Source organism: Formica exsecta, unplaced genomic scaffold (assembly GCF_003651465.1).
Source record: "Formica exsecta isolate Colony F162 unplaced genomic scaffold, ASM365146v1 scaffold37, whole genome shotgun sequence".
Classification (NCBI taxonomy): Eukaryota; Metazoa; Arthropoda; class Insecta; order Hymenoptera; family Formicidae; genus Formica; species Formica exsecta.
The window spans coordinates 2,602,366-2,621,689 of NW_021850941.1; the positions used below are offsets into that span (position 1 = coordinate 2,602,366).

A 19,324-nucleotide genomic window follows, 5' to 3' on the forward strand; every position below is an offset into this window, starting at 1 on the left:
TAGCACAGTAGTATCTTTCTCTTATCTAAGCCTAGATCCGACACAGCCACTCCCTTTCTCTAGTGCCCTCCAGGCGTCGTTTGATCCCTGCGAGGACTCTCGCCGATCCATGAACGATTTAAAGGGCTCGCTCTATCGTATCTTACCTCCTCGGCAGATTCGGATCTTATGGATTCGGATTTCGGATAAGTCCCTACAATCTTTCTCGGCGGCGGCCTTTGCACCGAAGACGCTAATCTTTCTCTGGCTTTTCAAATAGCTTTTCCGTGTTATTTTCATCGTCTTGGCACTGACTTACTAATTTCTAAACATTCCGATCCCGGAGAATTCCGTAATTCTTATACCACGTTTGCTTACACGGATATATCGCATTCTTCACGCAGTCGCGTTAAAAAGTATTAATACATGTACGCTTGTTTTATTACTGGAATTAATCAAAAAGCTCCGCGCTGCAATATATTTACAAATAACTGCTTGTTGAGTCGAGAGAGAGAGAGAGAGAGAGAGAGAGGATGCGTATAAATAGCTACGCGCGTTATATGTACATATATGCATCCATTATTAATTAAAAACTGCGCATTTTCATCGAATAAACTAATTAATAAGCGCGAGAATATAAGAGCACGAATATCCACTTGCAAATGAAGACAACATTCCGACGTTCCTTCGGAAATTTAAACGATACCTCCGATGAACGTGTATACATTAAAAGCATATAACACGCGTACATAGGTGGTTCATGTTAAGAGTGACGCGATGCGGGATATCAGGCTTAATATTTTGGACACGCTCTCGCACAAATACAATGACCAGGCGCAAAAAGGCCCAGGTGATGCCCAACCTCGAACAGAGCGACGGCGAACGATACGACAGTGAAAGGGGTAGTGAGCGAGAAAGAGTTTGATGATGGTGATCACGGCGTGCAAGATTGTACCAGTTTTTCGACGAGCTATTGATACCACGCAGGCTGCTCCCTCGAGTATCCCCCTTCACTCCCCTCGAGTATATACATGAGTCCGCGAATTTCTTTCGTGATCGCACGCCCGTCCGTAAAATCGAATCGCCGACTATGCATACAGCTTTATGCGCGTTTTTCGTTGCTTTCAATGTCGAACCCTCAAACGGAAAGAAGATAGCGGGTAAAAATGCAACGCGCAAGATCGATCTTTGCCGATCGAATAATATTACTATCTTTTTCGCGCGCGACCGCAAAGAACGCATTTGTTTAAACAATTATACATATTTTACTATTATATTATAAATCAGTACCGAGAAAATAAACTATTAATGCATTTATGTGAATTATCAGAGAGATGTGTGTTCGAAGAGACATTTATAAGCTTATATGAGCTGTACACAGTCGTCAAGATTAAATGCCGAGCAAAATGGTTAGAGTGTTTGAAAGTTAACATCTTTATCAAGGAATATTTAATCAACAATAATATATATATACACAGGGTGAAATGGATTAAATGTCCTAACTTAATATGAATTTAGGACCTCAAAACAAGAAAAAATTTTCCTCTGGAGATATGTCCGTAAACACTTTGTTTAAGAGATATTGACATCTAAACATTTTCATTATAAAATTTTATGAAATTATTATCGAGTTATAATAAATAAATTAATAGTGTGTTTTAACTATTTTATTACTAGAAAATATGAAAATTTTAATATAATTATAAATTTAGTTTCTTTAAATTTTGTTTCCTCATAGAGGAAGCTTTGTTTTCGTGACAAAATTTTTTTTCGAGTTTTCTATGCCAATGTGTTTAGGATCGGGGAAAGGGTCCATTTTTTATAAAATTTTGAATTTTTTGAGAAATGCCTGTACACGCTATAACTTTCAGAAAATTTGAGATATCCGATTAAACTTTTTTACATGAATAGAGTATTATTAAAGGATGTTTGTGTTTATATGGCGTTTATGTACCGTTTTTATAATGTCAATATTGATATGTAAAGTTACGGAAACAAGTACGTGTTAAAATAAATTTATCATTCCTACCCGTAACTTTAGATGTCAATATCTCTTAAACAAAGCGTTTACGGGCATACCTCCAGAGAAAAATTTTTTCTTGTTTTGAAGTTCTAAATTCATATTTTAAGTTAGGACATTTAAAACACCCTATATATATATATATATATATATATATATAGTACATCGAGAGCTGTTGAAACAAAGAAACAGGCGAATATAAGTATCTAACGGAAATAATTTCGTAGTGGGCAAAGAATACGATAATGAGATACGTGTCGAGATATTTTTTTTTCATTTTTCTGCCAATTTGCAACGATGATGTTGCCATAAGCCGATGAACAAGTGCGTATCGTGTGTATCGCCACGCATGAGATTCCGCCGAAAAATCACCGAATACTCCGCGCGTAAAGAGACGCTTGTTATGGCCACTCGTTAGCTCGTTACCGAATGCTACGCAATACCTACACGAAATCTCACGATCCATCTCGAACACGAAATTTCGTGCCGAGGGCGCAATCCAACCGCTTGTTTCACCAAAGAATTAAGGTTTTATTCGGCGGTAGGAAGCGCAGCAGAAGCGAGAATAAATTCTCGCGAGCCGGGAGCCAATTATTGGCTTCCCGGCACGGATCTCCTTCTCCTTCCTTCTCGTAGTCGGTAGGACCGATCGTGCACATCCGTGAGTCTACCACCGTTTCTCCTATCGTATTTAGCTCGAAACGGACTCAAGAACTGGAACGGACCACGTTCGACACCTTCGCGGCTTGATTAACGCCGGCAGCGTTAATTATGTTTCGAACAGACGGCCTAATTGCCGACAATGCTACGAGCAAAGGCAGGAATGAAAGGATCCCGTCCGCTTTGACGATCGACACACTGCCATCGTCGGTCGTGCTTCTCTAAACGAGATCAGCGGCTGTGTTTACGTGCTAAGCAGCCTAATGGAAGCGAGTCAGAAACTGGTTACGGAGAGGAGTTTCGGGGAAACGAGGAACCCGATGTGCAGGAGCGTGGAGAGCCCCTACGTGACGAAGGGTCTCAATGGATTTTCGTAGAAAGCGAGATAAAAAACGTTTAAGCTTCTTTTATCTTTCAGCCGCTCTCCTCTTTACGCGTCTCTTTAAATTAGATTCGGTAGAGCGATCCCGTGATATTTAGGAACGTGATTAGGAAAAATCAATTAATTTTTCAATCATTGTTCATCTTAAATATATTCGTAAATTTATTCCACATTGGTTTAGGTATAAATCTTAAATTCAACTGTTTCGAAATGACTTGAAGGAGAGCAGGAAGAGAGGGAATAATATTACGCAAAAACCGATTCTGCGCCACACGTGTCGGAGCAAACTGCAATGCAAAACAGACGCGAAGAATGTACGTCCACGAGGCGCGGAATACATAATAAATGCGCGGCGTGCATTTCCTTAAGAATGCGCGAGGTCGAAAAATCGTTGCCGGAAGGTTTCTCGTTACCGCCGGGACACGGTAAAAATTTCCACCGTTACGAGTAAACATTCGCACCGGTTCAACGCGGCGCGAGGCCTGTTCCAGGTTCATCGTAAAACCGCGAGACCGTTTAGAAGCGTTTACAGCATATTTACGACTCTCCTGCGTACCCTGTGCACCGGAGAGAAAGGGGGGTTGTAACCCAATAAGAACATACACACGCGCACGCACGACATGGAGGTGCCGCACAAAAGAATTTTTACGGTCTCGCGTTACCAAGTTGAAATCTTTTCTCTCTCGCTCTCGCTTTCTCTCTCTTGTAGTTTATTATTCTACTACATCATTTACATAATTTTGTTTTTCTCTTCTTCATTTCGCTTCCTCATAGAGGAAGCTTTGTTTCTGTAACAAAATTTTTTTTCTAGTTTTCTATGCCAATATGTTTAGAATGTTCCGAAACGTCGAAAAATCATATTTAAAATTTTGAATTTTTTGAAAAATGTTTGTACACGCTCTAATTTTTGCAAATTTTTAGATTTATAGGGTTACAGTTTTTTACATAAATTCATTTTCTATAAAAAATTTTGAATTTTTTGAGAAATCTCTGTACATGCTGTAACTTTCGTAAATTTTGACATATCTTCCTCTGTGAGAAAGCCTTGTTTTTGCCTTTTATTTCTTAATCATTGTATTCTTTGTACATTATGTTATTTTACCCTCGAGCAAAATAAATTGTCTCTCTATCTATCTATCATCCTTATCATAGAAGTTAGACAAAAACAATTCATGAACTAAAGACAAGTTTTGAAAGGAAGTGTGACAGTCTCCTTCGCACGCTAGAAACGCTCCGCTCGTTAAATCGAGCGCGATGAAGATCTGAGAAACACGTAATAATGTCGAAAACATTGTGCTGCGAGAGGGATCTGGTTCCCGGTAATTCTTAAAGAAACGCTGTGAAAATGTGTTTACTCTGATATATTTTGATCTCCCGATTAGACTCCAAGGATTCTGAGAATCTTCCGGCGGCGATAACAAATGATCGTGAGACACTTGAATGAAATAAACCAAGAAGGAGATGCATGCGACTTGCGTACAAAAAACAAGAATTTAAAATACGTTTCATTATTCTCGCTTTTACGATTCACCTGCTTCGCAGAGACCTTGTCAGCTTGTTGTTATAGAACGAAATTCGCGAAAAAAACAAGCTTTCGAAACGTCTCGATGACAGGCTGCAGAGTTGAGAGCGTGTGCGCGCGGGATCCATTCGCCACATTTCGTTCTTGTCGATTCGTATCATTGACAGATTTAAGGAAAAGCGGTTACCAGGCACTGCTTTAATTGGCACCGATGAAATTCTGCTTTCTCTCTCTCCCTCTTTCTCCTCACTAGTGAGAATAAACTGTATGCGATTCCGTGCGTCCGACGAATTCATTTCGCGCGCTCTAATGAATACGAGGTGCGTAGTGTGCGTAAAATTTTACCCTAAACATCGTCGGAGCTTGTCGTTGCGAAAATGTCGCACGAAATACAAGAGAACGGCGATAAACGCTTCGACGATTTTATTCTCCTCGCCAAAAACATCGAGAAAAAGGAGATAGAATTTGTCGCAAGTTTACGACCATGATCGCGCTTCACGTCCGCCTTGTATACTTATAACAAGCAAAATTCGGACGTTAAATGAAATCATTAAACACGATAATTTCTCTTTAGATTGAATGCACAGATGAATATTTCGTCGTTGGGCTTTTAGAATATCATTTAACCAATCGTTTTGCGTCAAACTCTTTATTCTATCAGTGCTTTTAACATCCTCGCGTTTCCAAGATCATAAGTGTTTACACATGGAAGAAGAAAGCAAATATCGTCGAGCCATCTGTTCTACACTTCACGATCGGATCTTTACTTCTTTCCGTTTAAATCGTTTGGAAGACTTAGAAAATAATTTTTAAAAAATTTCCCCTTGCACACAATTTTGCATGAACAAAACTTAAAGTTTAATTTTAAGTGTAATTAATAAAAATAAAAGAATTTAATATTCGAACAAAGAGAGAAGGCGGGCAAATCTGCACAAAAAAATAATGGTCGTATCGACGAATTCATGCTAAAATTATTCTCCTGGACTTCAAGACTATGCGAAATCCGCAAGAATCCTTTGAGGACTCGTCCCGGTCATCTTCTCGCATTGTTTGCGACACAAAAAAAATGCAGGTGAGTTGCGACCACAAATGAAAGAAGCATGTCAAGGACGATAGTACCTGCTGGGATCACCAGGATCGACAATGGTGGGAAAAGAAGGACAAGGGAACCGCTGGAGAACCTGCTCTATAGAACCTGCTGTTTTCCTTTCGCCTTGTGAAAGATCTACTTGAGGATGAATGCGATCATTAATCTGGGGGAAACTGCGAGGAGTCATTGATCGAGATCCACTATTCTCAGTATATTTTCGTAGGATCACGCAGAATGTGATACCTAGACTTTGATGGAGGAGCATGAGAGCCCTCGAAAGGTCCGCGCTCTCGCTGACAAATTGTCTTCGCTTCGTCACTGGACCCTCGAAACCATTTTGTGCTTCGATACTCGATCTGCCTTGTCTCACGAGATGAAAAGCCAAAGAAGACAAGCAACTGCTCGAGGGTGGTTCATTAGTCAACAAAAAATGCGTCTTTGTTAATATTTATGCCCGTAACAGATCCGGTAGACTGATCCAGCAAAAATTGAGCTTGGGAAAAATTTAAGCAATTATATAAAACGCATCTCATTTAAATTATACGTCCGCGAAAAATTATCCGTGTACTTTAATTCTGTGACTATTACTAATATCCTTTTCCACGCATTTAAAAAAATAGTAATTTTTGTTAAATTTGCATTTTAATAATTTACTAACAATTATTATTCTTTTTAATTTTTTTTATACATGTCATTATCTGCGTTCGCTCTTCTATATTAATCAATAAAGTGTTTCGATTGAAATCAATACCTCAGCATGGCGCGTCTGACGATTAATCATATATCAATTCGCAACATAATTACGCTGTCGATTTTGCATCCAATTTCTAGTCGATCAAACTGGCCAAACAAAATCGATCGTATCGGCTTATAAATCAATGATAAGAATCATCGGTGCAGCAGTGCAAGATGCATCGCGCGAATCATGAACACGATATGATCGGTCTTCTAAGCATGCGAGTCAAATCCGAACTTCGAGCAAGCTTAAGTGGCAAGTAGGCACCTGTCCTAATGGAGACTAATCGAGAAGCCTCCCATCAGTGTGTTTCACGCATTTTTAACGGCGGTGCCCATGTACACGCGTCTCACATCTGTGCCCTTCGTGCGCGCGCGCATTTGTACGTGGAATAACGTTTCTCTCGATGAGGCCCACGCGAGTTTAGTGGCCGCAATCTTCCCGTCTCCTCTAGGGCCGTGCCCAGCGGACAAGACAAGTCAAGAGAGAGCGTCCCGCGCCTGTAATTTTCACACCGTTTGCCCAGTCGGTTTGTAAATGTGCGAATGATAGCTCCGCCGCTCGGCTCGGTTCGACACAACTTTGGCCGAGGATGATTGGGCGCGATCTTTTCCTCTCTTGGTCGAGCAGAGCGAGAATAAAGGGAGAGCGAACTGAAGACGTGATTCGTCTTTCGTTCAACGAGAGAACGAACGTGCGCGCATGATTTCGGCGTCGGCTAAAGACGCCTTTGGCATGTCGGCTCTTTGGAATACTTAGGCCCGTTGAAATCGACACGAGCCGCAACGATTTCGATACCCTCGTTAGCGAAATTCGACGAGAGGCACCCATATATACCCCCTCGAAAATCTCTCGATGCCCGCGATGTACAGATGATTCTAAGTATCACTTTCGCAGCTTCATTTGCCTTAATGCTCGTGAATTCGTACCCTCGTCGCAATACGATCGTTGAGTACCGGAAGAAAATCGTTCGCTCTCTACAATTGAATTCTCGGATTGTTGAACGTGGCATTTGATGATCTCTTTTTGGCCCCACTGTATATATTACTCGACGGAGAATTTATTCCTCGAATTTTGTGAGCAATGTAGCGTGAAATCTCGATGAAAACAATACCGCGATCTCAATATTGTGGCGATAAAAAAAGATACAGTCTCTTTTTTAGACAAAATCCAGATCGCGCATGACACAAAAAATTCGTTCTAACTCATTAATTTTTAATAGTTATAAGACAATTTCTACTGTTCTAATTATTCATTTAATTGCCGAAATGAAGTGCGCAATTACAACAAATACATAATGCAAAATGTTATGCTGTCCGTTTTATTATCGCGTTTTTTTGTCGAGATTATTTAATGTCAATTTTTGCGAATAAAATCGGCGAGATTTTAATATCAATTTAAAGGGACGAAAATGTGATGTTATAAAAAGCGAACAGCTCGATAAATAAAGTGGATCGCTCTCGATACACGCAAAATGTTGTTGGTTGCGATGTCCCTGAGCGATTCACTTACTACGACTACATTGACACCTGTCCGAGACTGCAATTTTGATAACTCTCCCAGTATAATAATCCTGCGTCGGCCTTAATGCTCGAAATTCGACAATTGCTTTGTAATGCACGGTTACATCTCAGAATCACACGCGGTAATAATTTTGCACGATACCGCCAACGTTGTAAAAATTGAATTATCACACCCGAATCGACGTATGAAATTTCGATATCCTCGTTAATAAAAGTGTTCGAAATGCCCCAGGAAAGAAATTTAAAAATTATAACGAGCGGTTGCAACGGGGTCTTTAATTTTTTCATCGAGAGAATAAATGCATTGCGATCTCCATTCGCTCCGAAACAATGATAGAGAATTATATTTCTGAGAAACCTTCAACGCTCTACTTTTTATTTATCCCTGTATTTTCGCCGGGTACACCGATACATCAGCCAGTTTCTCGAATAGGAACGTTTCACGGCGTACGGCGAACTTTATAACACGGCGACTGTCTGCTGGGTGATTTAATGCACCGAGCCACGTGAATTTGCGAAAAACAACGAGGTGTAAAGAACACCGACTGCCGATCCGACGAATCTTGACGATACTCAGGCCCGGCCATTCCGGCGGCTTTTAAGTGCAGGTATACGACCACGGACATAAACGAAGAAACTGCCTCGCATAACTTCGACGTAGCTTCGAGGCGCTTTCCAGAATACGCTACGCGATATAATCCGTCTTCTTGACGGTGTCGGTTATATTTCGGGCCGGTAATGCTCTTCTTCGTGTATGCTGATTATGCAAGATCTCGTGGGAAATATACCCCGCAACTTAATCTCTGAAGCGCGAGAATGTACGACGGAAATCTCCTCTCGCCTCGTATATTGCATGTTTAAGAACAATCGGAACAGTGAGATCATTAAGCACTTTTTTGACAATTTATTCTCAGGATGTATAATAATTTTTATCGATATTTTATTAATTTTTCATTCATTTTCCTTCTTTAAAATTTTATAAATAAATTTTATGATACAACACATATATATAACACAAAAGTTTTTTCAACTCTCCTGCAGAGATTGTCTTTTATGAAAGCCGACGTTCTTGACACGAGAAGGTTGATACAATTTTCGGTCGCGTGGCTTGCGTCAGAACGCACGCGGGCCCTCTTTATTGTAATAGAAAGGGCTTCAGAGTCCCCGCGCGTTGCTTTCTTTTTTCGAAGAAGACGATTAGGGGCTCGCCATTGTGCAGTGCCCTGGTCGCGTGCGATAGTCACGCCACGTTACGTGCGCGTCGAGGTTCATCGGGGTAATCATCTAAATCGTCCTAACTGCATCCTGGTACACTTCGCCGCGGCGGCGGAATCTCGCCGTAGATCGGAGATGACTTCACCGGCTCCATTCGACGGTCCCGACAGTCTAAATGCGCTATTACTATGTTAATAAGCCGATGGCGTGTCTATCGACGCTATTGTGCCGCGCTGAAATCCTATGCGCGTAGAAAAATAGAGGGGCCGCGTCCGTACTTGAAGCAGCGGTGTCGGAGAGACGATTTTCGTTAACGACAGATCTGGCGATACGACACAATAGCGGCGTAGACAATGTGGAATTTCGACAGACGTGCTTCGTGAATGGTCTGAGGTGCTATTAAAGAAACGGTCGTCGAAAATTCAGGCTACGAAATAGCGCGAGTCTGTGCACGTTAATACGTCTGCATGCGGATTCCCGTTTGTGGCCCGGCGAGTTTGACGATTTTATTTTGCTTCTTCGTCGAAACGTCTATTCGTTAAACCACACCGAATTCTAGGACGATAATTTAGTGTTTATAATATCGTTTTATTTGAAAGACAAATGACGACAATTATCATAATAACGATAGCGCAAATTATCATAATAAATTAATAAACCATAGAATATACAAATCGAGATAAAAATTATAGCTTTCATTTGACAATCTGAAATATTTACTTTATATTCGAAAGATATCTAGATTTATTTCAAATTCAATGTGGATATATTTTGAAACTAATGGAGATAAATAATTTAGTTTGTGGCAAATAAGTACCAATTAAATTCGTTATATACACGGTTTTATGAAACTACAATAAAAATGTCAAAGCTAATGGAAAATTCCTAATGGAATCTCCTAATTTGATTTTGTCGAAGCCAACTCGAGAGCGTCGCGCATTGACGCATGCTTGTATCTATAATTCATTCGGCTCGTTAAGGCGGTAAGAGTCGAGCACACCTGCGAAAGAAAGATTAATCTCCTTGTAATTACTCGCTTTCGATTTCTACTGTTGCCGTCCAATTTTTCATCCGTAATCGCTAGTAAAAACACTCGGTGTACATTGAACACCGTTAGAGTCACTCTATCTAAACTTTCGAAACCGGCGACAAACATGAACATAAAGAAGGAAAACCACGCGGTAGGTAGACTAAATAGTTTGCCTGTATTTTATGTTTAAAATTACTTGATGTATACTATATAGTGAGCATAAAATATCGAAGATTCCAATACTCTCTGATCGCCTTCTAAGTGAAAGTATGCTTCAATACTTAACACGTTTATCTCAAATTTACAACGATTCGAGCATATGAAAGTTACGCGTTTATTTAAAACGTACAAGTCTTTTTAGTCAATCTCCTATATGGCAGATTTTTTGTCGAGATACACCAGGCGATCGTATATTAGCGTGGGCATGGCCACAAACACGTTCCTTGAATAAATGAGAGTCGTTCATTAGCGTGGATTAAGATGCTCACGCCAAACCAGAAGGCGCGGCACGAAATGGCGACGCGCATTCACGTTATTTTATCGCGCCGTTGAAAATGAATTCCATCACCATGGTCGAGGAGAGGATATCTTTTTACCTCGTCCAGAAAACATCTTTTACTCAATTGATTTAGCCAATCTCGCAGCTCTGTCGAAATAGCGTTGATAAAAATTCGAATGAGGGGCGAGTACGTATATATTAGCGAGTAACAAAGTTATTCCGTTTTCGAGAAGTAAGTGCAAATTAATTATTATTCAGCAGCGTGTATTCTATACAATGTGCGAGCACAAATTGCCGTATCAACCTGTTGCAAACTAAATTAGCAACATTCCAAGGTGGCGGCGAATAAATAACAGACGCGAGACGCGCGCGCTCGCACCTGCTCTCGTAAACCCTTCTCGCTGCCGGCGGTCCTTTGGCGACGTCCTACCGACTGAATTACCCACTGCACTGGTCTCCTACATAACGCCGCGTAACAATCTGTCAGATCCTGTTCCCCGGCGGCTAGTGCATTTCTGCGGCGCGTCGCAGCTTCCTCACCGCCACTCCCGACACGTCCTATTGCATCCTCGCGGACCAGACGGAGCAGGCTGTTTGCGAGCTGATACGCGATTCCGAGGACCGATGGTGATGGCCCGGGTAATAAGTCGATAATAATAGTAATGGCGGCGATAAGCGGACCCCTAAACGCCCTAAACGAGGGCTAATTGTACGCCTCTCGGATCGTCCATCGGCAGCCCCGAGATTGAACCAACGCGCCGCCGATCCGGTTTCCCTTTTCCCTCCCCCTCCCCCTCACCCCCACCGCCGCGACCGGTCCAAATCGACTTTTGCGCGAGCCGATGTCATTAATTTGCCCACCTTCCGCTAAATCGCGCCGGGCCCTTCTCGCTTCTTGGTGGAACAGCACGGCATGTTGGATACTCGATCATATTCCAAACGAGGAGCGCGCGTCGTTTTTTAGTCAGCGCAATAATCTGCACTATAAGTGGCAGGTATCAGCGCTTACCGGGCGACGCTATCAACAGCTTTACAAGAAAATTGAGCAATATTTGTAACCAGTGACACGTATTTCTGTAATGAGTCGAGGTAGTAAATAGCGAGATTATTTCTCAGTTTATTTTCGAATATTCTGTCGTTTTATTTCTCGTATCGCGATTATTATAAGGATCAATTAATTTAAGAATATTTACAGATATCGAGGAAAATAAGAACTGAAATATTTTATTGTACAATTTCGATCGATATCTTTGACCCGAACCGTGACGATTGTTACGTGTCGACTACATTTGAAGTACAGGTAAGAACAATGATAATTTCCATTTTCTCCAGTTTTCTCGATAAGCATCGCGTGTCGACTTACTAGCGACTTAGGACGTGACTTATCTTTAGTAGGCGATTTTCTATAGTTCTGGAAACGTTCACCTGCCCGTAGAATTCACAGATTCTCGAAAGAAACAATAAAACTTTGACGAAGATTAAAAGCGTGCAGTTTCTCTTTCGGAAAGATACTCTTTTGTCAGCGAACAATAAGATTTAGGAAAAAGATAAGCAGGATATGATGCAAAGTGCCGGCAAAATGTTCATGGACTGGTGGACGTCTATTCGCGTGCCGCGAAAAATCCTCAAGAAACGCGCAAAAGATCAGAAAAAAGGATTCATAACATATTTTCTTTTCAATTAAATATATAAAAAAAGAATAAATATTAAAAAATCCATAAAAATATTTTACAGAAAAATAAACAAAGGAATACATATACATATATATACCCAGGGTGTTTGCGAAATACTTGGATGAATTTTTAGGGCGTATTCCTCACGTCACAATAAAGAAAAAAGTTTATATAAACGTATAATCAAATATGAGTGGTTGCGAAGTTAGTAGTAAAACAAAGTTCATATCAACGTTATTATTAAATAATCACAAATATATATTTAAATTATAACAAATGCTCAAAATAGTCGACATTTAATTGAAAATTGGCATTGACACGGTGAAGTAAAAATTGTCGAATCAATTCAAAGGTTCGCGGACGATTCTATATAGTCTCACAAGAATTAATAATGCATTGGCGGAACATCTTTTCGTTATCAATAGGTTGCGAATACACTAAATGCTTTAAAAGTATAAAATAATGGTTTCGTTTCGATAACTCTTATGCCACATAATAACGTTAACATAAACTTTGTTTTATAACTTCGCAACCACTCATATTCGATTATAAATTATTTATATAAACTTTTTCCTTTATTTTGACATGAAGAATATCCTAAAAGTTTGTCCAAATATTTCGTAAAGTATTTCTGTATTATATATATATATATATATATATTAATATTGTATCATTGCGCATAGCAAGTAATAACTTATAATTTATAACTTATAACTAAAACGTAGTAATTTTCCCGAAGTGCATTCAACGCTTCGCGTATGTTATCGCTCAACTCGCTCAAGTTTCAATGATGCAAACCACAATCCACTTGTTCATCTCTAGTACAACGTCATCAATTTCAGAAAATGATCGCGGTTATTCTGACCGCATTAATCATCGGTAACTAGATCGGATATGTTAGAAAGACGAGGTGTGCGGATTCAATTTCGCAAACATCGACCGGGACTACCTACACCTACCGATTCATTTCTAAGTTTCTATCATGGCGCGCACCTGGTATCGCCGATAATCGATAACATAAGGACTTCAATAAGAAGATACACGTACTACGCGTTTGCTATCGGCACCTCGGGGGTAACCGGACGATCGATATCGCCGCGCGCCGCCGAGAATGAATGTCGGATGGTTTGCAACACGTGGAATTACCCTGGTAATGGATTTGTTATAGGCACTCTCTCGAGATCGCGAGGCGTAAGAACGCCAGCTATAATCTTAGGTATCTGCGGGATTGATGCGGCTGTTGTGAAGAAACCGGATTAGCTCGACATGTAATTTTCAACGATCAGCAAACGATAAATTGTGACAGACACCTGGTCTCAAAATTGCGCCTTCTTATCACTTGTTGCCACCTTCGCGCACCGCAATTTTGGAATCACTTAGACAGTCGCGCCGGAAATTTCCTGGAAACTTCTCGCACCGCTTTTTGATTAATAAATGATCTGACCAGGCCTTACGTTAATACGAGCAATAAAAAATAGAAAATATTTAAAGATATAAATTGTGTTATAAGCTTGTATTATATAATAAAATATTCGATGACGGGACATGGAATTTATCTCTTGTTTTAATCGATACCTATTATACGTTGAAATCATCATTTAAGCGACATTTTAATGTACGTTTAAAATCTGCAATTTTAATGCGAATAAATCCGCGCAGCCAAAGCAAATCATTTTATCTCAGTCGAGTCGGTGTTAGCGAAGTGGCTTATTTATTATCGAGAGGATTCCGATGAGAGGAAAATGAAAAATAAAACGGGGTAGAATTACGAAGTGAAGAAGCACAGACAGCTAGAAGCAGAGCTGCCAGTTCGTGGGAAATGGGAGCCCCCACCACTTACCGCGGGACTTACTAACACAGACGTAGTCGTACGCATAGCGTATACGTGTAGCTTCGTGCGTGGGGGCCTCCCCTACACGTACACGCTATGACGTAGCGACTACGTCTGTGTTAGTAAGTCCCGCGGTAAGTGGTGGGGGCTTCCATTTCCCACGAACTGGCAGCTCTGGCTAGAAGTTGAAGCTTTGCGTGCCAGAATATGTTTCGCGTCGCAGAGACACGCAGGTTGGATATTAACGCAATTGGATCTAGGTAATGATTACTTACCACAATAATTCATACCGTCTGACGCGCAACCGTCACGGCAACCGTGTCACGTACTTAATCTTTTAATGCTGACCCCTCATATTTATCTGGATTGCTATAGTATTCCTCGGATCCAGAATGAGAGTTTCTCTGTGTAATACTGCCAGAGCGAATCTAAAAATATCCAATTCGTTATTATTCGAGACACGTAACGCTTAATACAATGTTCTATACAAAGTAAAAGTTCTTATATATATATATAGCAAAATTATATTTTTCGAAAAAAGTCTGATTCCAAATTTTTATCATCAGCATTTTCGCGATGCTGCTTCAATAATGTTTCATAATATGACTCGCCTTCGTGTGGTGTGAAAAAAAAACGCGATTTGTATTTCGAAGTCGCTCATCTCGTTCACAGAATGATAGCGCGAAGCACAAAAATGTATTGACAGACCGCGAAAATAATCTCATAAATAACAGACGATGATTAGAAGCCGCATAGGAGGATTATAATTTCGAAGATGATATTTACGTCCCGTTGCTCATATTACCTCATTTCCCGGCGCGTTTAGTCATCCCGTTTCTCGTTAGGGAACGGTCAATTTTCGAGGAGACCGCGGCCGGTATACGGGTATCGCGCCAGTGAAAATTAATATCTCGGCGAGATGAAACGCGGTTCCTAGCGCGATGTCAAAGGACTAATATGCCAGCGGCCGGCTGGTAATGAATACGCGATCTCTGTAATTAACGCGCGGCCTAATGGCAACACGATCCACCTGTAATCGGTCTACGCAGGTCAACCCGTAGCGGAATCGAACACGTATTAAGCGGAATGACTCGCACGAGACAGGCCCCCTACCGGTAGTTCGACAATTAATGCGTAATTATTTCGATGATGAGAACCGTGCGTTCTCATCACACACGTGAAACAGATATTCTTGACGCCGCATTCGACTATAATCACAGCATTCGACGCCAAAAGAATATAGGGTTGGAGGAAAGGGAGAAGAAACGGCAAAAATGATCGAAATTAACATCAACCTTAAGAAATAGAAGAAGAATTATACCGGAATAAATATATTTTTCTCTCTTCTCTCTCCTTACAATTGATATTTTTCTTATTACTATTAAAAATTAAGATTTCTAGAGTTTTTTTTTAATTCTTGTCCCCAAGAACGTTTCCAAAAAATATGCAATTATTCTGATTACAAATAACGAATAAAACTGTAACATTAGCGATAAAATTGAATTTAAAAAATTGATTATATTGCTACAAAACTTTCAGACTATGCAACAGGTAGAGAAAAAACACTTAAAATGCGATAAAATCGATTAATATAGAAAATATGATTGCAAAACTATCTAATTGATCGAAGGCAATCGTCAATGACCCAGGTGGCAAGGGGTTCCAGGTTATTCGTAGGTAAAAATGCGGTCGGGCGAACGTAAGACACGTGATACAATGGACAGGCCCCCCTGGTGGGCCCCGCGAGCGCCGCAGACCTTATCTGTCGAGATCTATGGTACGTACTAGGATCCAGGGGCCTGTTAGAAATATCGCATCGACCGATCGCAGATAGGATCGCGATAAACGGCCCCTCTTTTCACCGCGACGAGATCCCGAACGGAGAGTGGGCGGCGGGCCTGGATTACGGGCAGCTGGTGAACCTTGATAGTTTACAATAAACCGCGCTTACAGCAAATTCGTCCGGGAAACGAATGTTGACATCGTCTACGCTGACGTCTTCCTCGTCGGAGGATCGCAAAGATGCTCTTTGTGGCGCAGAAATGTTCTCTTCATTCTTGAAACGTACAAGGTTCGAGAATAGAATCTTATTGTGTCGCATTGGCTATTATTTTATGAATCAAAAGAGATGAAAATATATACTCGCCGCGCGCGACTGTGTACATTGAAGAGAATAATATAGAATTAAATGAGTTTTATGCACAGGTAAAAACTTCTTACTCTTAAGGTGCCATTACATGGCAGCATCGAGCATCGAGCGTCTGCGCAGAAATCATTGCGCAGGAATCTGAATGAAATAGATTCCAGCTTCTTGCGGCTAATAGCATGATGAGTGATATGAATTCGGTCGAGATAAAAAAAATTATGTTCTGATACACATTACTAATACTGAAAATTGATATTTATTTACATTATACACAATAGATATTATTATTATTAAACAAAATATATATAAAACGTTACTATCCCCCAGCAGAATATTAGAATCTAATCAAGGATTAAGAGATATAATTTTCATATTTTTTTTTCTGCATGTTTATAACATACTGCTCCTTTAAATCATTTCCTACTTTTAACAATAGTTTTCCAAACTGTGTCGTTTTGTCATTTGTGAATCCCTTTTTGTGTCTTATTTATTTGAATATTTCAACCATCCAAAATCTTTTGCCGCATTTGTATTTTAATTTAATTTTAATTTACATTGCCAGAGTAGTAACGTTTCATAATATATCTTTGATTAATAATAACACACACACACACACACACACACACATCCGTTATATAATAAAATAAATGAAATATAATTCTGGGCAACAATATTCTGCGCAGACGCTTAACGCTCGACGCTTGACGCTTGACGCTGCCATGTAAAGGCACCCTTATTTTTCATGCGTATATAATCTTAATGTCAAGGCTAGTTAGTATACGCTCAAGCTTACTCTGATATTTATCCCTCCGTCCCAACAAGAGAGATCGACATTCGAGTAGCATAAAAGTTCGCCAATAAGGCGAAACTGTCGCGACGTCGAGTACGCTATCTGATTGTTCGGCAACGTGATCGGTCACGTCATTGAAACACCCACGCTTCCAGCGAGATAGGCATCTGAAATAGCCGCTAGAGTCGCGAGATATAGCTTGCGGAGCCATAGACGCCCGTCTTTCTCTATCTCGTGAATATGTTACGTCTGCGCACGGCATACAGGTCGCCGGACCTGTTGACGATCGTTCCGGATCGCTGTTTATGTCGATCCCGGCCGTCCTATCTGAATTAGCGATTCGTTTCTTTTATCTCAAGAGAGAGAGAATACAAAATGAATCTATCCTGTAAAGTTTATAAATTTTAAATGTTAGATATAAAAAGTTTACGCAGTCGATCATAGATCGCCACATTGCAAACTACTCATTGTCAGCTTCACGTTTACTTCATAAAATAGAGATAAAAGGTAATATTGCGCCGGGATCTGGCGATTGGAACGTATAATCGCTACGACGATCTTTGGAACATATTGGATTTCGTCGGAAGCATGGGAAACCGTGTACTGATTTCTGGAGTTACTCGGCTGTATCCGCCCTTTCACGGATAATTTCATCCCGTTGACGATAAAGATGTACAACGCGTCCAAGCCACGATCTGTGATCAGATATCTCACGGGATAACAAGCGGGATTGTACGAAGATTAATTGCTAACGCGCCAGACGGTACTTAGATCGTATTCGGTACCTATATATATCAAACGCGGAAGAAACGCGAATAGGGAAGTTGTTTTGCGCCGACCGAGATATAAGACCGAGACCAATCTCCAGCTCCTTTTTTTCAACCATTTCATACTTTTTTCGAGAGTCCCAAGTGAAAGAAAAAATCAGACTACCATCGTATATCATTAACGTTGTAAATAATAATTTCCCGAAAGATGTAATAAATATAAGTGTGTTAATATTAAAAAAATAAGACAATAGAAAAATTTTCTAGGCTAAAATTTTGTTCATTTTCATAAACGCTCCAGGAAATTTGAGCATTTAATCATATCGAAAAATCTCCGAAAGAGCGCCAACTCGTGGCTTGAGAGTCAGCAACTTGAGTCGTGTACTTCCTCGAAAAGGCAATTAAAACTCGTCCACGACACGGCACGTAGAACGAGTCGTAAAAAGATATCCATTCTGGCGGGTCGCTTCTCTGGATGAGCTATTTTACGCGAGGAAATAAAACCGCCGATTTCCAGCAAGTTTCCCTGAGCCAGGAAATTTAAATCTCTTACGAAATGGGTATTTTTAGTGTCGACCATAAAAGTTTTAAAGAGGGCGGAAATGTAACCGCATAAGAGATAAATATGTTCAAGTTGGTGCCAGATGCGTTTCTCAGCAAGTAATACATATGTATAGACATTAATTATGTATGTATATATATATAATAAAAATAATACACTGGTTCTATTAAGAATTTTCCACGCAGTACATTTCTAGCATCTGTGAAAAAATATTCTTCATTATAACTGTCAACACAAAATTGTTCGACAACGTTAACACGGTGAAGACATGGAAGGTTCGCATTATGAGAAAAAGAGGGCAAAATATTTTTCTTCCAAATGCATTCGACGACAAGCTATACAATGACTGCCACAATGGCGAACTTTTAACGCGGTCGTACAACAGCGACGCCATACAAGCATAATCCACGGGGTTTCCGCCGGTATCTCGCCTCGATCTCGATCCCACTGTCGGATCTCCCAGCCCACAGATCATCCCAGATAGACCTGTGATCTTCGCCAGCTGCGCCGAAAGTCGAACGTCTTGTATTTTGCACCGCAGAAGAGACTTACAAATCCACAGAAAAATTTACATCTCTAACGCAACGTTTAAAATAATGTATTGCATTTTTTTAACGACTTGTATTTTTTTTTAAACAATATCGAGGATGGCATTGATTCATCTTGAAATCCGCTTGTATTATAATGCTCCAAAATGGCACACACGAATATCCGGGAGTCATGTACCTACGCGCACGAGGTACATTACGCGAGATTTAGGCTTGTCCTTAGTATCGAAGGACCGAACAATGCTTGGCCACTTTAAGAGAGACGACCTGCTTCTGAACATACATTTTATTCCAGAAGCGTAACGAGCACGAAGGCTTTGTCGTGGCCGTGTTTCGTGTTCTCGAAACGCT

The 19,324-nt window shown here is 40.4% G+C and overlaps 1 long non-coding RNA gene across 1 annotated transcript in view; it reads right to left on the minus strand.

Moving 5' to 3' along the window:
* LOC115239271 overlaps nt 1–19,324 on the minus strand; it is a 321,179-nt gene that overhangs the window by 243,019 nt on the left and 58,836 nt on the right. The window contains exon 2 of the long non-coding RNA XR_003884616.1: nt 14,436–14,588. This is a non-coding gene — a long non-coding RNA (uncharacterized LOC115239271). The remainder of the gene's footprint in view (nt 1–14,435; nt 14,589–19,324) is intronic.